General features: G+C 37.9%; 1 protein-coding gene and 1 pseudogene across 2 annotated transcripts in view; one reads left to right on the top strand and one right to left on the bottom strand.

The window, feature by feature from the left end:
* TSPAN7 (tetraspanin 7) overlaps window positions 1-24,846 on the top strand; it is a 112,077-nt gene that overhangs the window by 5,655 nt on the left and 81,576 nt on the right. The gene's annotated exons all lie outside the window — the stretch shown is intronic.
* LOC308667413 (mitochondrial import inner membrane translocase subunit Tim23-like) lies at window positions 13,801-20,079 on the bottom strand (annotated as a pseudogene). The gene is made up of 2 exons: window positions 19,771-20,079; window positions 13,801-14,092 (listed from the first exon to the last, which is right to left on the bottom strand). The product of its transcript is annotated as a mitochondrial import inner membrane translocase subunit Tim23-like (transcript).

Raw genomic sequence — 24,846 nt, 5'->3', positions numbered from 1 at the left:
CCTAATCTTTACTATACTGAACAAGAGAGGCCACAAGTATATATTTTTGTGGGGGGGGGTGTGTGTGCATGTGTGTGAATGTGGCATTTTTTTCTGGGAGGAAGAAATGAATCTTACAAATGCTGCTTGTTCTCACTATGGGACTTTTAATGAAGCCACACAGAAATGTATTCTTGATGCATAGTTTTTTAGTATAAATAACTTGTCTTGAACTTTTAGATCAGCTTCATTATCATCAACGAAAATATTTTGAAATCTATTTTATGCTTCTGACTAATTTTGTTGGATTGAATCCAAATTCAGTTAGCGGCAATGTTTCATTAAAATTAATATGGCATTTTAATCCAGATTTAAGTTATGTCAATTTAGATAAGAAAATATTAATAAATATTGGAATGCAAACTTGAAAGCTTGATCTTAATTTGACAGAAAATGGATGATCAAAAATAAACAGAAGACAAAAAACTTATCACCTATACATGTCAAGTAGAATCTGGGGGCAAGTCATGCACATCACTGAATTTGGAATTGTTCATGCTATTTTTAAATAGACTTCTTAAATTCTATACCTCACCTATGGTGATTGCTTATTTATTTATTTTCCTCTTTGCAAACAAGATCATACTGTAAATATTTCTTTCTGCAAGTGAAGGAATTTTCTTGCCATTTGTGAGGAACTATTCAATGAGAAGTGTTGATGGGTGGTCATCCATATATTGTTGTCTTTTTGATTCAACTGCCCAGTTTTCTTCTCTGTTATACTTACTGCTATTATGTCTTACTAATTCTCTGCAACTAAGTACGAGGCCTCCATGGACTGGCTAAACGTTGGCTGTAGCTTCCTAGTAACTCGCAGTATTTTTTTCCCCTGTCCATTAGTGTCTTTGAGGGTCCTAAGTAAGGTAAAATCTGAACCAAATAATTAAACAGATATCACGGTATAGACTATAAAATATTGTGAGGAAATAATCCCAATTTACAACATGTTACTCCAGCAATATTTTTCTTATAACTAAAGTCTGTCTGTCTGTCTGTCTGTCTGTCTGTCTGTCTGTCTGTCTGTCTGTCTATCTATCTATCTATCTATCTATCTATCTATCTATCTATCTATCTATCTATCTATCTATCTATCTATCCTGTGCTTTTTTTGTAAAAGAAAAAGGTGCCGGAACTCACACATGTCATACAACCCACCTTGCCTACCCTACAAGGTTCCATCCAAAAAAGGTGCCGGAACTCCATTCTGAGCGTTCTATGACAAAAAAAGCCCTGTATCTATCTGTCTGTCTGTCTGTCTGTCTGTCTGTCTGTCTATCTATCTATCTATCTATCTATCTATCTATCTATCTATCTATCTATCTATCCATCTAAAAGTTTGTTGAGCTATCAGTGTTGGCAAACAATTTTGTGTAAACAGGAAACCTAAAATGTCCTGCAAAGTAACAGACAAAAACAAAGAAACAAACTCTGATGTGTCCACTACTTGCAATTAAATTGCTGAGTCAGTCTCATTTACAGAAAAACAACTGTACATTAGTTCAGCAGTTTTTCCTTACACTTACAGTAATGCATGTCTTGACATATTGGTAACATTAATCATTCCAGTATTGAATGTCTAATTGGGTTATTGGAATGAACACTTTTGTGTACAGACTTTGCTCTATGTACTTGCTCACCAGCTCAGCTTTGCTTTTGCATCTGTCAGCAAATTCTTTTGAGAAGATCAGCTAACACTACTGCCCTGCTTTCCTTCTTAATTTAGGACCCTGTAAAAGCTTTTGATCCTGCAGTCTGAGTGAGTTGAACAAATGTTTGCCAAAGAGAAGCCACAATTCAGCTTCAGGTGGTTTTCTGGATCATACATACCTCATTAAATTTAAATTTGTTAAATATTATTCCCTCTTTTCTATATTACCGTAAGTGTATGTGATGGTTAATTTTCATATGATACAAATAATATGACATTATAAAACATTTAAATAATCTTCCTAGAAAAATATTAAATAGTAGAGTATATGCAGACTTTGCGGTATTTAAAATATGAGATTAAAAGCTATTTTTTCCAATCCATATAAATATGAATGATTTTATAGAAACGGGTTGAATCTGTGTATGTGTGTGAGAAAGAGATTGTATGTGTATATATGAGAGAGAGAGAGAGAGGAGAACTTGGCTGAGGATTGATGTATCTATAAAATCTCATGGCTGTTGTCATAGGAGTTTTGTTACATCATTTCTAAAAGTCTTACACTTTTAGATTACATTGTTTATTTTAGGAAAGGCCAACTGGAACGACAAAAATATAAATAGCCACAATTTTAGTCCTGAAAATAGGAATTTCCTTGAAATTAAAGCTCTAATATACTATAAACAAAAGGGACGCGGTGACTCAGTGGGTTAGGATGCTGAGCTTGTCAATCAGATGGTCGGCAGTTTGGTGGGTCGAATCCCGAGTGCTGCGTAGCAGAGTGAGCGCCTGTTACTCATCCCAGCTTCTGCCAACCTAGCAGTTCGAAAGCACGTAAAAATGCAAGTAGAAAAATAGGGACCACTACGGTGGGAAGGTAACAGCGTTCCGTGCGCCTTTGGCGTCTAGTCATGCCAACCACATGACCACGGAGACGTCCTCGGACAAGCGCTGGCTCTTCGGCTTTGAAACAGAGATGAGCACCGGCCCCTAGAGTCAGAAACGACTAGCACACATGTGCGGGGGAACCTTTACCTATACTATAAACTGCTCACAAATATTTTCATACCTACTGAATATATCTGAAGAAAGAAAGAGCAGCAACCCAAATAGTGAATCTTTATAAGGAACATCAAAATGTTCATGAAATTCACCAGCCCCTCTCTGACACATCTTAAAATAGTTTCAGTTTCATGAGCAACGTCCCTTCCAGGTTAAGGATTTTGTGGAATGCACAAGTATGTATTGTAGACAATCGTTTATTTAATCTGATTGGAAATTCACTAATCATACAAGTGGGAGTCAATGTGTTAGCTTCTACAAATCTATACTGTAGTTATAAACAAGAGATATTATACGAACTGGAAATACAAATAGAAATAAAATAAAGTGAGAGAAGAGGAAAAAAGAAAGGAAAAAGAAAGAGGAAAGAAAAAAGGGCAAAATGATATTATAGAAGACATGAAAGAGAGTTTTAAACAGCTTGAACCAGATAGAGAAATATTGATCAGTCCTTGGATTATATCACTAGAGAACTGATTCATAAACAGAAGATGAACACAAATCGTCGATCCAAGATTGTTCTCCGAGATGTCCAGTAGACATAAAAAAGGCTTTTATTGAATTAAGCTGTTTTAAGGAACAAGCTTAAAGTTCTGCTTGCTCTATAAAGTGTAAGTGATACTTCTCTCTCTTGTGGCCCTCAAGGCAGCTTTCTCTGTGACAGACTCATCACTTTGAAATACTCTATTTTCCAAGGTCCAAATGTCCCCATAGAGCAGACATGTCAAACACAAGGCCCGGGGGCGGGATCCGGCCCGCGAAGTGGTTTCATGTGGCCCACGAAACCATCTTGGAAACAGGGAACGGCACCCACTGCCTTGGCTCTGGCCCAGAGACCCTCCTTCTGCCAGAGACCCTCATATCTGTCCCCCTCCTGCCCAGGCCCCCATAGGCACCCTTGATGCGTAGGTCATACGCACTCTAGCCATGCCCACCCAGTAGGCCACGCCCACCCTGGCCATACCTACCCGGCCCCTTGAGGGCAACCGCAATGCTGATGTGGCCCTCAATGAAATTGAGTTTGACACCCCTGCCATAGAGTTTAGGAAACAGCAACCATTGGACTGTTTTGTTGGCCTTTGGGGGCTTGAAGCACCTCTAATATGTGCCTATTTTAAATAAGCTTCTTTAACTAAAATAATGTTTTGGGGACGTATGATTCTAATATGAGTTGCCCTGATTTGTACATACAGTTATACACATATACATATCTTAACAATATTAACATAGGAATATTTGATATATTTATAACTATATATCAATCTTGAAATGAGAAACAGTTATGAAAGCATTAATTTATATTGGCTTTTTCTCTTAAAATGTCTACTCTCCTTATCCCTTTCGCCTCCATTATTCTTTTCCTTTCCTATTGCATGTTTTCAGGTATCTTTTAACTAATTATGTAGGGAAAAAAGATTATGTAGATCAGAAAAACAGATCTGTGCTGCAAGGATCAAACGAATACAGAATACATCCCACAATTTACCAGAGGCCCTAACGAATACATGTGTTTTGGAGTATCTGTTGTTGAAACAATAACACTTGATAGATAATGGAATAATATTGACTGGTCATCGGATATTAAATTCATTGATACTGCAAATCAGCGCCTTCAGTTGTAAAGATGCATTTAAATTAGTCTTCTTATAGTGTAGTCCTATATGTAAAGTTGAAACTAAATCCCATTGCCTTTAGTGGAACCCATTGCTATCAAATTATGTAAGACAAATTTCAAAGTAAAAACACATGATTGTTAGTCTTGTTGAAGCTAATATATATGGCACATTGCAAAGCTGAATTAAAGAGACTTGGTACAGATATCTTTTTTGTGGGGCTTGATATAAACACTGACAAAATACGGTATATTATTCACTGCAGGGGCAAATGATCATTTTCAGGCAGAGGGAAACTCAACAGATGGAAATAGTGAAGGTCATCTTGAGCACAGCCATGGCATATAAGACCATAATATTTTTAGTTTGTGAAGTTTTGAATAAATTTCTTTGCAGGGAGAGGATTCTTTTGAGTTTTTTAAAAATTAAATTTAGCTTATTTTGGAATTATATTACTTTTGTGTCTTTGCTTTTTGCTTCAAAGTAGTGATCTCTGCTACTGTTTGGAGAAATGGCTTGGGATGCACTCCTTTTCTTATTACCTAAGAATTACAAGATATACAATGTAAGAGTTATATGACAGTGACAATTCATGGATCATTTATCACATAATTGGCACTACATGGAGATAATCACAAAAAGTTATGGGAGTTGAAAGCTGGAATATGTTCTAGCTATTTATTAGTCATGAATACTGTGAACTTTAGAAAAGGGTATAAGTTTATGAAAATATTCTACATTGTTCTTTCTGCTCATATTGTCTTGTATTTGTTGTCCTGACCCTCCTTTGTATTGTTATTCGGAATGTATGTTTCTATGCTACATATAATACATTATTGTGGTTGGTGTAATCTTCTTCGGTTTCAATACTGAAGGTTTAGGCAGGACGTACTACCTGAAGACGTTGGGACTTCTGAGTAAATATACACAAGAGTGCATTGTAATGTTAGAAGAACCGTTGCACCTACCATTGCTATACTTAGGAGTAATCTGACTTCTCTATTTGGTCAGAAACAATGTATTTAATATTTCTTGTGATCCTTAATTCACTCCACTGGGCTTTTGTATTTTATCAAGTACATATGAGGGCAGCAGTTGGAAAACAATTTACTGGAGACAATGTGAATCACAGGGTTTCATGTAGTATTTTGGGTGATGTGGATAAAGATTTCTGGTATCTGTTAATGATCTATTTATTTGAAAAGAGTAATATTTATGAGAAACTGGTAGTTTGATGGTACTCCAAAACAAAAGTAACAATTCTGGAAATGAATTTTTCAGACAATTGTGTCACAGATTTAATATTTAAATTAACTTTCCTAACATTATGGATTTCATGTTACATTTCAGTATAGTTTTTGTTGTTAGTGCATCTAAATTTTTTAAATCAAAAGATTAATGATTAAACCTAGGAATATATCTGGTAGCATTTATGAGACGAGGTGCCTTTGTAATTTCAAGTTATATGAACTTGAAATTAGAAGTCTATCAGAAGAGGACATTAAAATGGTTGACATTTTAAAAATGAAATGTTGCTCATGTTCTTGTTTGATACTCTCTTGCCCTTGAGTATCAGCCTTTGTATTTTAAAAATGGAATTGTCTTGCACTATAACATACATTTAGAAAACATATCCAGTCGAATTAACAGCATAAAATGGAGCCCTTGAAAATCGTATAACCAGGCCTGAGAAGTGAATTTACCTACATGGACTAATCATTCTCTTATTGAAGCAGATAAATAGATGGTGACCTTCTTGGTCGGTATCATGGCTTCCTGTGTTGCATAACATCATGAAATGCCATTATAGCTGAATAAATGTCTAGTAACAATAATTTTCAGAGGCCAAGTGGTACATTTACTATTTACTATTGCTTAACCAAAATTGGTTCAATCCTTATCCTTTAGCCTGATGATAATATTTAAGGACTGCAGTTCATAGAATGGTGACATGACATAGACAATGCCACAATATGCTTAGTGTCAAGGCTTAAAATTTCATTTTTTTAAAGTTTATTTTTAACTTTTTTAAAAAGCACAATTGAAACGATAACATGGTACGCTAACATCTTGCTCCAGTAAGGAGGAAACAAAGCTGAGGATCCAGGAAGTAAGACAAGACAAGAAGTTTCACCAAACTACCCAATTCAGAGTGTGAATTAGTGCCAAATGATGATTTATGTATTGGAGTAGATTCAAAGAGGTCCAGGTTCAACTCATAGCCATGGAAACTCAGAGAGTAATTTTGAGCCAATCCGCTCTTTTGGCCCAACCAACTTCACAAAGTTGTTCTGGGAAAAATGGGAGGAATTTTTATGTATGCAGACATGAAATCTGTAAATATGGGATATAAAATCTAACAAACAGAAACAAGTACGGCAGTCCAATTGTCACTGTGTTTCCTCCTGCTTTTCAGCTAAGCTGGTAGTTAATGAAGAACATTGACTCTGTGAGAATATCAAGTCCACACTGATCATAGATTGCCATAAATATTACATGTGGAGAGGCCCTTAGTTGGCAATTATCATAGCTGAAGTGAATGTGACTTCTAAAGAGCTAGAGATAAGACAGAGATATGATACATACTGTACTTGTGTTAGTAGGTTTCTAGTCGTTTATGGAGAGAGAATGGAAAGAAACAAAAAAAAGTGGCAATTGGGCAGACTGAAAAACCAATCCATTTCCTTCAAAGAAAGTATGTAGATGGGAGAGAACAATTGATTTCACTCTGTGTTCCATTGACTAAGGTGGGGAAAAATGAATGAAGAGGGAAAGTTCTTCATAGAGTCAGTGAAGCTGACAAGGAAGATTATCAAATGTAGACTTCTGTTCCCAGAGACTTCTCTGTTGATGAGCTAATATTGCTCCCGCCACTCCTTCTCAAAGTTACCATAATTAACTTTGTTTATGTACAGATTGATCTTGTTCTTGGTGTTTCATAATTGGAAATATCTCAAGTTCAGTTCATTGAGTTTCTTTTGAAGAAGGTTTTGCTTGCATATTGTTGAAAATGCCTTTGCAACATATTTTATGCAGTTCTTTTCACCTAAGGCATTGCATGAGAGCCAGTTTGGTGTCGTAGTTAAGCACTAAGCTAAAAAATGGTAGTCTATGAGTTTTAGCCCTGTCTTAGGTATAAAGCCCTGGGCTCCAAGATCACCGCAGATGGGGACTGCAGCCAAGAAATTAAAAGACGCTTGCTCCTGGGGAGGAAAGCTATGGCAAATCTAGACAGCATACTAAAAAGCAGAGACATAACCCTGCCAACAAAAGTGCGTATAGTCAGTGCCATGGTTTTCCCAGTTGCAATGTATGGCTGTGAAAGTTGGACCATAAGAAAGGCTGAGCGCCTAAGAATTGAGGCCTTTGAACTATGGTGCTGGAGAAGACTCCTGCGAGTCCCTTGGACTGCAAGGAGACCAAACTGGTCAGTGCTAGAGGAGATCAACCCTGACTGCTCTTTAGAAGGCCAGATCCCGAAGTTGAAACTCAAATACTTTGGCCACCTAATGAGAAGAAAGGACTCACTGGAGAAGAGCCTAATGCTGGGAAAGATTGAGGGCAATAGAAGAAAGGGACGACAGAGAATGAGGTGGCTGGATGGAGTCACTGAAGCAGTAGGCATGTGCATAAATGGACTCCAGAGGATGGTAGAGGACAGGAAGGCCTGGAGGAATGTTGTCCATGGGGTCGCGATGGGTTGGACACGACTTCGCAACTAACAACAACAACAAAGGTGTAAAGCCAGCTAGTTGACCTTGGGCATCTAACTCTTAGCCTTAAGAGGAATGGTAGGGAATTGTCCAGGCGGTCATTAAGATCAACAATGATTCAAGGCACAAACACAAAAAATTGCACAGCTTGGGTAAATAACATTTACAAATAATGTGTTTAGATTGATACATGCATTACTATAAGTCTGTAATATCCTGTTTCCTGGTCTGTGTACTGCATTGTAATTCAAAAAACAATGTTTTTCTAACAGTAATTACGGTATGTTGTGATTCTTGGATAAAATATGCAGAAATAGATAAGTTCCAGTTTAAACGAGGACTAAAAAATTTTTCCCATCCATATTGTGCATAGCTGTACCTCTGCCCAAGGTCATTTTTGCAAAGGGTTGAACATAAGGCAATTAAGGAAAAAAAGACCTATTATTCTTACTCTTATTTTGATTTTGTGCTGACGAACTCCAAAAGACATGGGTACCCCATAAATATACCAATCAATATAAAAACATTGTGGTAAGAAATAACAAACAAAACCCCCCAACTAGAAACAGAAAAAAGAGTAAGATGGCAAACCTGAAAGATGCTTGAAAACATCCCATCAACATCTAATATCCATCAGAGGGGATTCCTGCCACCTTAGCCCTAATCTGGGAGAACAACCAGGTTTTTATGACTGTCAGATTGAATCTGCCAGGCAGGAACCACAAGAGATAGGCAGTCTCTCAAAAAAAACTGGGCTGTCTGCCACACAAGACTTTTAGGTCATAACCAGCACTTTGGATCACACCCAAAAACAATTTGACAATTAGTGCAATCTATGGAAATGGGTTCCAAAGTGTCACATGGGCATACTGAGGTATGTTCATAACTGCCCACAGCACTGCATTCTGAACCAGTCAATGCTTCTGAGTGATCTTCAAGGATGGTTCTATGTTGGTCACATTGCATAGTCAAGCCAAGATATGACTAGATAGAACATGAGTGACTGAATGTCAGTCATACACTATGAAAATACTATAGAAATGGTGTGTGCGTCATCTATTTTGTGCACGAGCCATACAGTGCATTAATGGGATGTGGTCAGCAGAGAGTTTAAGTAGGACTGAGCTCAATATGATTTTTATATATAATAATACATATGCTGAATATTTCTGTCTGTCTCTGCCTTAGGCATGAATGGTGGTTGGGTACTTTGGGCCAGTCACTCTCTCTCACCCCAACTCACTTCACTGGGTTGTTGTGGGGAAAATAGGAGGAAGGAGTATTAGCAATAGCACTTACTTGTATACCGCTTCACAGTGCCTTACAGTCCTGTCTAAGTGGTTTACAGAGCCAGCATATTGCCCCCAACAATTTGGGTCCTCATTTTACCGATCTTGGAAGGATGGAAGGCTAGAGTCAATTTTGAGCCAGTGAGATATATTCACTACCTTGAGTTATTTACAAAAATAATAAAGGCTGTGTGTGTGTGAGAGGTGTTCTTCAAAAGCATTACTGAGGAAAGCATATATGTATGTATCTATGTATGTATGAGTATATATATGCTTTCCTCAATAGTGCTTTTGGAGAATATCTTTATTCTGAAAGTAGCGTTTTATGATTTCTTTTATGATTTCTGGCAGATCCAGATTGGAAAAAATTGGCTTATATTCCAGAAAAGTTTAAATCCCATTTTTTTAGATGTGAATTTTCTTTTTTTTACTAAAAGCAATTAGACTGTATGAAACAACCCAATATCTTAGATTATCTCTACGGCAACATTTCTTAAAATTTTCAAGATCACAGACCACCAAACTATACATTTATTTATTTATTACTGTATTTATTTATATCCCTCCTTTATTCTTTTTACAAACAACTGAAGGCAAAAACATACATAATACATATACATACATATATTATGATCATCTGTTTTAAAAAATGGGAATAAAAAGAATATTAAAATGTTTGAAAAAAAATGTACTTAATCCATCTCTCTTGTTACCTGCTCATCCTTCTTCTCCTCTTACATTTTCCAGCATTAGAGCCTCTTTCAGAGAGTTGGGCCTTCACATAATGTGTCTGAAGTAGGATAACTTAAGGCTGGTTATTTATGCCTCAGATGAGAATTTTGGATTGATTTGTTCTATGATCCATTTGTTTGATTTCTTGGTTATCTGTGGTATTTCAGAACTCTTCAAAATTAAGGTGAAATAAAGCAATGTTAGATTATATAGAATTGAATTTTCTCCCTCAGAGAAACAATAAATTTAACTTGGCAAATTTAGAAATCCATAAATTCTATGTTCTATTTTGGTATTTGGCATTTGTAATCCATGGATCTAGTCAGATTAGCTGTTAAATTTCTCTTTCTACAGATGTTTCCAAAGGAGAGATGCTGGTACTCCTCATTAAATTGTGTGTGATAAGGAAAAAAAGTAAGAAGCATTGGGAAAATATAGAAAAGTTTCCAATGAAAACAATAGGTTCTCTCAGAAAGTTAGTAGAGACAAGGAGACTGCATAATAAAATCCTGATTCAGATATATGCTGGATAAGAAAAATGACTAGAAAATGTGTTTTCATGGCTATTGATAATGATGTAAAACATTTTAGTTTTCACATTCTCTTGATAACCAGATATGGAATAAAATGAGATGGCACTTTAATAGTTGTCTCTATATGAATATAACGCATATCTGCTTTTAGGACTGAGAGGGTTATTATGTCAGTAAATAAATTTAGGTATACCATTTTCATTGTGAGTACATTGAACTTTGTATTACTTTTCATCTATTTTATATTGCTATAAAGGATTTAAATTACAATGTAGCATTCCAAGTCCTTAACTGCATCATGCAAATAGGAAAATCTTATTTGCTTCAAAATCTCTGCAAAATGTTGACAGTGCAAACATGAAGTATGAAGAGCTTTGTAATTGTATGTAGCTGATCACCTGCACCTTCCATTTCAGGTTTTGCTGCTTCCCTTTGTTCAAGACCCTCTTGATTCAAAATACCCAGCGGTGTCCATTCTGTTTGTTCCATCATAATAATAACTAAACACATCTGCTTATGTTCTTTGTGTGTATTATGATATGTTTTGTTTATTTAATTACTTCATGCATTCTCCATTTCTTTCCAAGGCAGGTCACAATTTAAAGCTTCCAGTTCAACATCAGTATCACAACTTTAGGCAATATTCTCCATGGGAAAAACTAGGGGGAGACCAAACTCTTCCACTTTGGCATAATTACATGTGATGGAGAATCAAAGTCCAGTTGGTGCCTTTAAGCAGAGACTTAATATGTAACAATCTGTTTGATTTGGAAATTAGCTTGTGTCAGCAGATCTGGAAAAAAAATACCCTTGATTTATTTATTTTGTCCTTTGGACAGCATGATCTGAAGCCAATTATAGCACCATCTCCACTTGTCAATCTGGGGGAAAAGCAGGTCACAGCACTGTTTATATAAACATTTTAAACCAAACACACACCAGATGACATGCTCATTTGTAATGTGAGCTGCTGCTTAATTTTCTGCTCCTAAAATTTATTCAGCAAGTTAGGGAGACATTTTTATGCATTGCCAAAAGTGGACATTGGAATCCACACATTTAAAAATTAGTTTTCAGACCCTGAAGTTTAGATTTTAGCTTTGTCTGTATATTAACCTATCTGTGTAGCTTTCTTTTTAAATTGTAAATAGAAAGATACCATTTGTATTATTTTAAGCAATGGTCTTAAGCCTTATCTCTGAAATGTGAAAGTTGATTGCACAATGAATTAATTGTAAAATTAATTTTTGCAAATTAACTTGAAATATCATTTGGAAAATTGAAAATGACTCGGTATTACTTTTACTTTCTGCTTTTGGGCAAGGATGGCAAAACTCAGATTTTTGTTTAATGATTTTGCTAAAGCCTCATCCTAAACATGGAATTCCTAAGGGCATCTCTCTGTTCTTGATTCTTTTTGGATTCTAGCATGTAAAGAGCTTCCATCATATTTCAGTAGATGCTGTGAACCTCACTAAAATAAACTCATTCCATTTCCATTTTATCACTTTATGCTCCTTTATATCTCAATGTTTTGCCAAGATATTTGGACTCTCATACTTGAGCTACTGAAACTACAAGCAACAAATAAACTGATAGTTGAACTACTATTCCAAGTAGTCATTTGATAAGCCTAAAATGGTAATTAGGTAGTAATTTTAAGTTTTTAGTGTTATTATTTAGTCTTTGCCTCAGTACAGATGGTCTTCTGTTAGGAAGAATCTTCTTTAGTTATCTCAGGATAGGTATTTGAACTGATCGCTCAAACCATTTTGGAGTAATTTACTCCATGAAATTGTTAGTTGTATTTCAAGCCTACATTTTTATCACATTTCAGGCTGTCTATCATGGGAGAAATTTAGAGAATCACTTGTCAGAATAACTGTTGAACTACTGTTTTCAAAACAGATTATAAATTCAAATTCAAACAATTACAATGTAAACTATAATCTAAATATGTTTTGAATAGTAGGAAATAGACCTGCAGTTCCAACAACAGACACTAGAATACATTTGAACAGCAAATGATGCCAAAATTATCTATGGGTTTTTAAGGTAAAGGTAAAGGTTCCCCCGCACATGTGTGCTAGTCGTTTCCAACTCTAGGGGCCGGTGCTCATCTCCGTTTCAAAGCTGAAGAGCCAGCGTTTGTCTGAGGACGTCTCCGTGGTCATTTGACTGGCATGACTAGACGCCAAAGGCACACGGAACGCTGTTACCTTCCCACCGTAGTGGTCCCTATTTTTCTACTTGCATTTTTACGTGCTTTTGAACTGCTAGGTTGGCAGAAGCTGGGACTAGTAACAGAGTAACACTCTGTTATGCGGCACTCAGGATTCGACCCGCCAAACTGCCGACCTTCTGATCGACAAGCTCAGCATCCTAACCCACTGAGCCACCGCATCCCTTATAGGTTTTTAGGGCCAGGTAATTGCTGTTGATACAATATTTTCAAACTTTATGTACTGGTCAGAGAAAATTAACATTTAAATGGGAAACAAAGATTGTTAGCTGAAAGAATGAAACAATGGATTGTATGAAGTGGGGACCTCTGTTTTGGATGGATAAAACTGTATGCTGCTTTAAGTCTCTAATTTGTTCTTCTACTGATTCTTTTGAGTGATGGGGAGCAATGAAAAGAACATTGAATTGTTTGTATCAAGATTGTGAAATCATTCAGGAAAAGCTAGGTGGCCTCTTGGAATGAATGAACTAATATATGAATGAATTAATGAATGAACTAATTTCTGAACAATGAGAGACAATTTTAATCATGTGGAGAACTTAACTGTTGAAATAAGAGAGAACAGATTCAGATAAAAAGGGTTGGGGGGGGGGAAAGTCCCATATTACATGAATGAGCTCTAATAAACATATCCTTTCCCAGACTCTTTTTTATATACACCACGGGTGAAAGTCAAAAACTTTAGTTCTTTGTTTAATCTACTCATATTTCCCTGTGAAACAATATGTTTTACTATGCTTTTTAAAAAAATTGCTGAACACATTGTTTGATCCTGGTTTGTTCTGGTGATCATAGTTAAGTTGTCATGAAGCGCAAAAGCGTCTTATTTCCTGTGATCTTGAGTGAGGTGTGTCCGCTAGGTACTATAATGAAGGGGGTCCAGTCTGATTGCGCTACATGGAGAGAGGCTTCCTCCTCCTCTCGACTCAAAGGGACTGCTGTTGCATGGAGCCCCTCATGTGCTCCCAGTAGTTTTAGAGCACATAGAGACCTGTGAGCATGAGTCCTGCAATGCCACCCCTGGCTATCCCACGCAATCCACCTTTACTTTTATACAACACCACTGTCATAGTCCCAGTTGCAAATTGTGTTGAGATTGTCTGCTGCACCTTGTGTTTTTTCAGTGACGATGCCAAACGCACTATACAGCAGCGCTAGAGATCCAAGAGTGTTTGCCCATAATGCTCCTTGCCGTGTCACCATATTTAAAATGTACATTCCTGGACTTCCGGTGGCGGCGCGGCGCCGAAGATAGCCGTTTCGGGCTGTCCGCTTCACAGCTGAGTTTTTCCACCTAAAACAGCGCCGATCAGCTTTTTAGGTGGATTTGAAGCCCTCTCCTCGGGAGAAGAGGAGGGGGTGAGGCCCCAGGTAGGGGTTGAGTTCTCCAGGGCCGCCTGAGCTGAAAGCTTGGGCGGCTGAAGGATTGAACTCCCCCGTAGCCTGGGTTGCTCCCAGCTGCTTAGCGTCTCTGCTCCGGGATTTTTGGAGCGGAGCCAGGCGTTTGCGACCACCCCTGCCAGAAGGAAAGACTTTGGAGTAAAAGGAGCAGGCAGAGCGGTACAGGAGGTTAAGGTGAAGAGGACTTTTATTCTTACTCTCTAGCTTAATGGACTTTATAAACTTAAAGTGAAAGTGCGCAACAAGTGAAAGTGAAGAAAGATGGCGGCTAAATCTTCCTCTAAAGTTCTTCGGAGTGCGGGAACTTTCCCGGTGCAACAGACATCGTTGCAAGCTCTGCTTCCTCCTGCACCTCCTCTGGCATTGACGCTTAAGGACTTACAAGATGCCTTTGCAAAGCAATCCCAGGTAATGTCAGAAATGCTGGATGATAAGATGGTAAAGTTGGAGGAGAAACTGGAGAAATTGGAGGAGAGGATGGAAGAGAAGTTTAACGAGAGGTTTAGTGCAATGAGGGTAGACATCTTGTCTACAGTGGAAAGCGTGGCTGAATGTGTGCAATGTTTGGAAGAAAAAATGGAGGATCTTAGTCAAAAGAACACTATATTAGAAGTAAAGGTACTGGAGAATGAAAATTTAAGGGATAAAATGGACGGAGAATTGAGTCTTGTCCAGTATCATCAGATGCAGTACGCTATTAGAATCAGGGGCTTAAAAGAGAATCCTAAAGAAGACCTCAAGCAGCTGATTTCTGAGGCTTTGGAAGCAGTATTGGGCCAGCCAGCATCTGAAATAGAGGGATGTATGGATAAAGTTTTTCGTGTAAATTCATGGATTGCAAGGCAGAGGAAGTTACCTAGAGATGTGGTGGTCTATTTTACAAAGAGAGCAACTAGAGATGAAGTTATTCAAGCTGCTTATGATACTAAAGTTGTGGTTGCTGAGCAAGAAGTGCTGGTTCTAAAAGAAATTCCTCCAAAGATTTTAAGGAGAAGGAAGGATTTTGCATTTCTCGTGCAGGAACTTAAGCAACGTGATATTAAGTTTAGATGGGAGATTCCAGTTGGATTGGTGGTGATGCACGAAGGTAAAAGATATCGTCTAGTTACTGTGACTCAGGCGCGTGATTTCTACAATAATGTTTTAAAAGCAACCCCTCTATCACTCTTGGAAGCTGCAAAGGGATCTGGAGAGGGAAAACCTCAAGAGGCTGAAGGTGGACAGACAGAGGAGAATGGTGCTGGAGGGGATCAAATTACAGCTTCATCGGCTGCTGCTGGAGAGCAGAGGTTGACGCGCGCCGCTGTAAAACGAGCAAGACAAGTACAAGAGCAAGACCAGCAGAAGTTTATGGAACTCTCAAAGCGTACTTATAGTGAAGCTGTGGGAGGAGCGCGGCCCAAAGAAAATATAGGGGCTATTAAAGATGTGCTCCAAAAGCTTCAGGATGCCACGCATGGTGACTAAATTTCTAACCTGGAATGTTAATGGATTAAACTCACCACAGAAGAGAAAGAAAGTTTTTCAATATTTAAAACAATTTAAGATTGATGTTATATGTTTGCAAGAAACGCATATTAGGGTTATGGACCAAAAGTATTTATCGAACTCAAGGTTGGGCACGCAATTTGTTGCTTCTGCGATGAATAAGAAAAATGGAGTGGTTGTCTATGTTAAAAGTACTCTAACAGCGGAATTAATTGAAGCAGATAAGCAAGGAAGATATGTTATGATAGATTTGTTGTTAGAAGGTAAAAAAAACGCTCTTAGTTGGACTGTATGCTCCTAATCAACAACAAGCTGATTTTTTTAGTTCACTTCATACAAAGCTTACTCAATTGGATTACAAATTGTTTATTTTTATGGGGGACTGGAATGGTGTTTTGGATGTACAGATGGATAAGGCTGGTTCTTTTAAGCGTGCTCCGAGTCATGCCAGATTGCCTAAATCTTTTTTTGAAATGAAGGACGACTTGGAATTGCGAGATATTTGGCGTGACATGCACCTACATGAAAAGGATTATACTTTTTTTTCTGACAGACATCAATCTTTTTCTAGGATTGATTTTATTTTGCTGACTAATGATTTTTTTTCTAGGATTAAGAAGGTAAAGATTTGTGCAAGAACTATTTCAGACCATAGTCCAGTTTGGTTAGAGATCAATAAGGACAATAGGGATAGGCGCTCGTGGCGCGTAAATGAGAATTTGTTTAGAAATCAGAGAAATGTGGAAGAATGTAAACAGCGGATGAAGGATTTTTTTGAAATTAATATGAATAAGGATACTTCTATGGACATGGTTTGGGATGCTAGCAAGGCCTACATGAGAGGGGTGTTGATATATATGAATAATAAATACAGACGTACTTTGGAAGCCAGAAGGAAAGAATTGGAGAATGAAATTAGGGAAAAAGAAAAGGTCTTAATTTTGAACCCATCGGATGTGAAGACTAAGGAGGTTATTAAGCTATTAAGAGGACAATTTGATAAATTGATGGCTGATCAAGTGGCAACCAACTTGCGGTTTGCTAGGCATAATACTTTTTGCAATGCTAATAAGCCAGGTAGATGGCTAGCTTATAGACTAAGGAAAAAGCAAAGGGCTTCTAATATAGATAAAATTGAACATAAGGGAAAGGTTGTGTTTCAACAGGATCTTATCAAGGAGGCCTTTCTGGATTTTTATTCTAAATTATATACTAAGGAGAAGATTAATGAAAAAGACATTGATGTATATTTGGAGAATGCTAGCATCCCGGTTCTTACGCAAGCACAAAAAGAGGAGATTAACCAGCTGATAACAGAAGAAGAAATTCTCATAGCAATTAAGGAATTGAAGTTGGATAAAGCGCCAGGTACGGATGGTTTGACTGCGGTTTACTATAAAAATTTACAAATGGAGTTGATAAAGCCGTTAAAGGAACTGTTTCAGACAATTCAGAGAGGGGGAAAGGTGCCTCCGTCTTGGAGAACTGCTTTTATCTCTTTGATTCCGAAGGAAGATCAAGATGCTACTCAAGTTAAAAACTATAGACCGATATCACTTTTAAATACAGATTATAAAATATTTGCTAAGGTGTTGGCTAACAGATTGATGAGGGTTCTGCAACAGGTGATTCATGGGGATCAAACTGGGTTTATTAGTGGTAGGCAAATGAAAAATAATGTGAGGCATATAGTTGATGTGTTAGAGTTTTTGGAAAGGAACAACCAGATCCCTGCGGCGCTAATTTTTTTAGATGCTGAAAAAGCTTTTGATCAATTGAATTGGCAATTTTTGATGAAAGTTTTAGATAAAATGAATTTTGGGGATAAATTTTTGCAACCAATTAGGGCATTATATCAAAAACAAACTGCCCGAATAATAGTTAACAATAGTTTGACTGAAGCATGTAATATTGAGAAGGGCACAAGGCAAGGGTGTCCGTTATCGCCTTTACTATTTGTGTTAACATTGGAGATATTACTAGTAAAAATACGGAGTTCGGAAAGAATTAAGGGTATACAAATTAGAGATCAGGATTATAGATTGAGAGCGTTCGCAGACGATATGGTTGTTACAGTGACCCAGCCAGAAAATTCTGTAGTGGACCTGATGGAGATAATAATGCAATATGGGAGGGTTTCTGGATTTAAAGTTAATGCACAAAAAACTAAAATTCTGGCCAAAAATATGACAGTATCGCAAAAGGCTCTTTTAGAAGGATTAACTGGATTTGAGATTGCTAAAAGGGTCAAATATTTGGGGGTGTTTTTGTCACCCTCTAATACAAAGTTATATAAAAATAACTATGAAAAACTATGGGGAAAAATTCAAAAAGAAATGGAGAGTTGGGAAAAATTGCAATTGTCTTTGTTGGGAAGAATCGCAGCAGTGAAAATGAATGTCCTGCCTAAATTTTTATTCTTATTTCAAATGATACCGGTTCTTAAGAAAGATTCTAATTTGGAAGAATGGCAACGGGGTATCAATAAATTTGTTTGGGCAGGGAAAAGGCCACGAGTTAAACTTAAGATTATGCAGGATACTCGTGAAAGAGGTGGTCTTAAAATGCCCAATCTTAAATTATATTATGAAGCTGCTGCGTTAGCAGGGATAAGTGATTGGATTAATTTGACACAAGAGAGATTATTAAATCTTGAGGGCCACGACTTGTTATTTGGCTGGCATGCATATTTGTTGTATGATAAGAAGGTAGATAATGTGTTTAAAGTGCATATTTTAAGACAGGCATTGTTGAGAGTTTGGAAGAAGTATAGATACAAGTTAGACTGTAAGATGCCATTGTGGGCAATTCCAAAACACGCAATAGAAAACATAAATGTTGGTTTCAAACATGACGTGACCACGTATAAGGAGATTTTAAGCTTGGAAAGAAGTGTATGGTGTTTAAAATCGTATAATCTCTTGCAAGATGAGAAGATTGTTCAAACCTGGTTTCAATATACTCAGTTACGGGCCAGGTGGAAAGAAGATCAGAAAACTGGTTTTGCAATGACTGATGAAAATTTGATAAAGCAAATTAGAAATTAGGGTCCAGCACATATCAAACGGATATATCTTGCATTGATAGAAATTGATTCAGAAACAGAACTGGTTAAAGATTGTATGATAAAATGGGCCCAGAACATCCAAGAAGTTATTACAATGGACACGTGGGTAAAGATCTGGGTGAGGAACGTAAAATTTACACAAGCTCAAAACTTAAGAGAGAACTTTTATAAAATGTTTTATAGATGGCATTTAGATCCTAAAAAGCTTGCAAGTATGTATCCGAGCTATCAGCCAAAATGCTGGAGGTGTGGTGGTGAAGATGCAACATATTTTCACATATGGTGGACTTGTAAAAAGGTCAAGGCTTTTTGGATAAAAATTTGGTGGAATATGCAGAAGATCTTCAAGCAAAAGATAAAGTTTTGTCCGCAATTCTTTTTGTTGGGTATAATTACAGATGCTACTGTTGTGGACACTAAGTTGATGTTAAATTTAATTACAGCAGCAAGACTTTTAATAGGTCAGTATTGGAAGAAGGAGGAACTGCCGACTATAGAAGAATGGACTTTAAAGGTTTCTGACCTGGCAGAAATGGCAAAGATCTCGGCTTATTTGAAAGATCATTCGCAAGAACGCTATATTATGGAGTGGAAAAAATGGATTGAATATATCCAGAAGAAATATGGGACTAAAAAGTTTCATTTAGCATTTGAATAAGTCTTCCTTTCTATTTTCTTTTTTTTTCTATATGAAATATTAGTATTGTCTGTAGTTATCTTATATGAGCTAGAGTGATAGATTTAAGAATTTATTGTTGGTAGCATATGGATGTTTATGATTGTTCTTTGTTTTTATACCCTGTACTTAGCTCTGGGAATTCGGGGGGGGGGAGGGGGGAAAGGGGGGGGAGGGGTAGGGAGGGATTGGTAGGGGAGGGGGAGGGGGGATTGTTAAAGATAAAATGTATTTTAAAACTTTTCAATAAAAAAAAATATGTACATTCCTAGGTTTGGACTAAGCCATGTTTTGTGTCTCCTTCAAACCTAGTGTCAAGCCATTTAATGCTCCAAAAGCAGCTCCTGTAATACAACATCTGCCAATAGTAAAGAACGCCAGTTCAAATCTGCCCCTGGTTTTATTAGCTCCAGTAGGTATAAGATGTCTAGGGTCAACATTTAAATAAGGGGACAAGGGATTCGTTCCAGTCAGAGGGACGCTGGCCAGGTCAGCGTGGGAATAGCCAGGCCCCGCAGTGCTGAAGAGGACGGCGAATCTGGAGCTCTTCAAGTTCCTGGCGCCTCCCTCCATGCTGGTGGTGGAGGGCCTGGCTACCCTTGCTCTTCCTCCTCCTCCTTCTGTTTCTCCTCCTCAGCACCACGTTGCACTCGATGCCGCCCCTTCTGGCCTGAACCAGTTACTGTTTTTGAGAGCTGACCAAGTAGTACTAGTTTAAGATCTGAAGTGGATTTTGCCCAATGTTTCACACAGGGTAGTTTGTTCCTTCCCTTTGGTTGTCAAGGGACATGCATTTCCTTTGGAGTAGGTCTAGGACAGACATGTCAAACACAAGGCCCGGGGCCCAGATCCGGCCCGTGAAGTGGTTTCATGTGGCCCGCGAAGCCATCCTGGAAACAGTGAGGGAACGGCCCCCACTGCCTTGGCCCTGGCCCAGAGACCCTCCTTCTGCCAGAGACCCTCAGATCTGTCCCACTCCTGACCAGGCCCTCATAGGCACCCTTGATGCCAACGATGTAGAGCTGGCCACGCCCACCCAGTAGGCCATACGCACTCTAGCCACGCCCACCCAGTAGGCCACGCCCACCCTGGCCATACCCACCCGGCTCCCTGAGGGCAACCACAATGCTGATGCGGCCCTCAATGAAATTGAGTTTGACACCCCTGGTCTAGGAGCTCAACTCAGCTCATGCAAAGACTCAGCCTTGTTGATAGTCAGCTGGTTACCAATATTGAATAAACATCTCTGTCAAATTTTAAAAAGGTAAGCTATATTTAAAATATTTAAAGTGTATCAAGTAACAGCAATATTTGCCAATACATTGAGGGTAGCAATCGGTTATATTTTGCAGTTACTTTTCAAAATCTCCTAAGCCATTTATACCTTTAAAAAGATATTTTAACTGTTTCTTTGGTAGCTCTCAATATCCATTTTAGTTTTAGCATCATTATTATAACTTCTCCATGTTTTGATCTAATATGTGAGCAGCTTAATAAACAAAGACTCTCGTTTGGGCCTTAGGCATTTTCTCTCCATGCCATTGATGAAGAAATGTCACCTTACTCTCACTGAGAATTTGAATCTTCCTTGTTGATTCAAATTAAAATGTTTTACTTTTTCCTTTCTGTATTTTCTCTTACTGTCTGTGTTCATCCTACATATTTAACCTTGGTTGAAGTGGCTACATTCACATATCAATTTAATTTAATTGTATCAATTTAATTTGTATAATTTACCAAATAAGAGTTCAACAGATGATGAATTCTGTGATCTACAGTTTGGGTGTATTAATGTTGATTTATGGAGTACCTTCTGTTTTTTATTTGACTAGCCTGTGAATTTTGAGTATACAGTAATGATTGATACCATTTTGATTTGAATATACGGTTATTAGTCTGCTGTTAGTTTCTTTACTTCTAGTTAGCTGCTTACAATGATATCTTATGTACGCACTTTGTCTACCTTCCTGAATCCAGTGCAAGCACTGGTTTGGAAGACCTTAGGCTATTGTACTTGAAGTCTCTGTCCTACTGTGAGTTGCTTTATTTCTAAGGATGCCCTTGGTTTTTGCTTGCACTAAAAATACAGATGTTTTTTAAAAAAGTACAGTGTCACAAATCTTTGAAAACAGTGATTGCTAGCATGCAGTTTGCATTGAGCAAATGGAAACAGGGGTAAAGTATACTCCAAGGAGAAAAAGATCTAAAGAGATTTAAATAGTAAGTCAACTGAGAACTGCTATGCTAGGAATGGAAAATGCACAGCTTCCTTCTTCAGAAGAGTATCAAGACTGAAAAAGGTTCCCCATACTGCAGTGTTCTTTGTTACATATTTTTTTAAAGAAAATCATAGGATGAATTTCCCAACCCCAAATATCTAATACCTGTTATATTTAATCAGATGCTTGCAATACATAAGACATCAAATGTCAATATTTTTTGATATTAACCTCATGATAGCCCTCTTTCTTACCAAATTCTCTTTCATACTCTCATAAAATAAAACACCCCCAACAAACAATTAAAACCATTACAGGTTGGTTTCCTATCCATCATCCTTTTGTTTCATCTCAAGAGAGAGATGTCTAAGGACGGAAAAGATGTAATTATTTTCCTCTTAATACATCAATAATGATTGTCTCTGTACATATGTGTGCAAACTAGTTAGCTAGAGCTCCCTTCTTTGCTCACATCTAAGTGAGGAATAAACCATATTTGTTAGATAGACAGACAGACAGACAGACAGACAGATAGATAGATAGATAACCTTTATTGTCATTTTTTTTACTGTGGGTACAGTGGCACACATTAAAAATGAAATTTAGTTGCTTGCTCTCAAAGTGTACATATACACTTTGTTTTGGTCACCACAATGTAAAAAAGATGTTGAGACTCTAGAAAGAGTACAGAGAAGAGCAACAAAGATGATTAGGGGACTGGAGGCTAAAACATATAAGGAACGGTTGCTGAAATTGGGTATGTCTACTTTAATGAAGTGAAGGATGAGGGGTGACATGATAGCAGTGTTTCAATATCTCAGGGGCTGCCACATAGAAGAAGGAATGAAGCTATTTTCCAAAGCACCTGAAAGTAGGACAAGAAGCAATGGATGGAAACTAACCAAAGAGAGAAGCAACCTAGAACTAAGGAGAAATTTCCTGACAGTTAGAACAATTAATCAGTGGAACAACCTGCTTCCAGAAGCTGTGAATGCTCCAACACTGGAAGTTTTTAAGAAGAGACTGGAAAGCCATTTGTCTGAAATTGTATAGGGTTTCTTGCCTGAGCAGAGGGTTGGACTAGAAGATCTCCAAGATCCCTTCCAACTCTATCATCATCATCATCATCATCATCTTTTATTCATTAAAATTAAAATTAATTTTAAATTAAAATTAAATTAATTAAATTAATTAAAAATTAAAAAAAATTAAGAGATGAACCTCAGTCAACTGAACATTCAAATTGTTTGGCGCTGATGGTTGACACGGGTTGCTGCCAGCATCCTAGGTATCAACCAGGTACCTCCTTAAAATGTAAGATGTTCTGAGTAGCGCAGTTTTTTATAGTATTGCAAAGTTTTTAGACATAGTTCCCAGTGTCCCGATGACAGTGGGTATCACTGTTACATGTTTCATTCATAATTGTGCAGTTTCAATGGCCAGGTCGTGATATTTTGTAATTTTTTCCAGTTATTTTTCTTCAACTAGCATCTCCTGGTACAGTGATATCAATCAGCTGTATTCTTTGGTTCTCTACAACTGCGATAATCTGTCATGTTGTGTTCCAAATGGCGATCTGTATTCAAAAGTCCCACAAGATCTTCACCCTCTCATTCTCAACAACTTTTTCCACCCTATGTTCCCATGACTTTTTGGACACAGGAAAGTCATATTTGTTACATAATGCCCAGTGGATTAATTTAGCAACTCGGCCATGTCTAGCTTTGTAATCAATTTGCGCGATTTTACTGCATTCACATATTAGATGTGAAACAGTTTCAACTTTGTCATTGCAAAGTCAGCAATTTGGATTGTCAGTGGATTTTTGTATTTTCACTTTCATGGCATTAGTTTGTAGTGCTTGTTCTTGAGCAGCCAGTATTAAGCCTTCCGTTTCTTTCTTGATGGTTCCCATCTTAAGCCATGCCCATGTCAAGTTGTTATCACATTTTCCTTCAATGTTTTTCAAATGCTGTCCATGCAAAGCTTTGGTTTTCCATCTATTTAAACTGTCATCCAGCCGTTTTCCCTTATATTCTGGCTTTGTTTCTGTTATTTTTAAAATGCTCTCTGTTTTCACAGTCTGCAGCAGTTTTTCTGTACTTTGATTCACATAGTCATTCAAACTTCATTTTTCTTCTTCTACAGTTTGGTGGATTTGCAGTAGCCCTCTGCCCCCTATTCTTCTTGCCAAGGTACAACCTGTCTATGTCACTTCGTGGATGTAAAGTGTGGTGCATATTCAAAAGTTTACGCGTTTTCTGGTCTAGGTTTTCCAGTTCAGCCAAAGTCCAGTTGATAATTCCAGCTGGGTAGTGTATCACTGGGTCTGCCTATGTATTGATGGCTTTAATTATGTTTCCAGCATTCAGCTTTGATTTTAATATTTTGCAGACTCTCCTGATGTATTCCTTTTCCGTTGACTCTTTGACTTTTCCATTCAAGATGTTATCTGCTTCCAATATGCCTAGGTATTTGTAACCGTCATCCTTGCTAGTGCTTTCACAATACTTCCGTGCAACAACTCGAAAGTGTAGAGCTAAGTAATCTAGCGAAAATGCTGAAAGAAAAGATTGAAAATCACATCAAAGAAAACTCAGAAAGAAAAAGACTGCCTGCCATCCGTGAAGTGCATAGACCCGTACCAATCGTGAGCTGCATTGGTTGCCAGTTGTCTTCCGGGTGAGATTCAAGGTGCTAGTAATGGTGTTCAAAGCCCTCCATGGCATGGGGCCGGAGTACCTCAGGGAACATCTGCTGCCGGCATCAAGCTCCCTGCGCCCTGTGCGTTCCCACAGAGAGGGCCTCCTCAGGGTGCCACCGGTCAGAGAATGCCGTCTGGTGGCCCCCAGGGGGAGATCCTTCTCTGTGGGCGCCCCGGAGCTATGGAACCAGTTACCGGTTGAGCTCCGGACGGCGCCCGATCTGCGCTCCTTTCGCCGCGATCTGAAAACATACTTGTTCGAGCAAGCCGGCCTGGCCTGAGGGGGGATTGGTGGGGTTTTTTATCATTCTTATTGGGGTTTTTATTATGTATCAATTGTATTTTAATCGGGCATGCATTTAATTATCTTTTAATTTTTGTAAATTTCTGTGTTTTATTCTTGCCCTGTACACCGCC

Source organism: Vipera berus (assembly GCF_964194415.1).
Source record: "Vipera berus genome assembly, chromosome: 4".
Classification (NCBI taxonomy): domain Eukaryota; kingdom Metazoa; phylum Chordata; class Lepidosauria; order Squamata; family Viperidae; genus Vipera; species Vipera berus.
The sequence above is the reverse complement of the archived record's forward strand: the minus strand, read 5'-3'. Positions and strand labels throughout refer to the sequence as shown.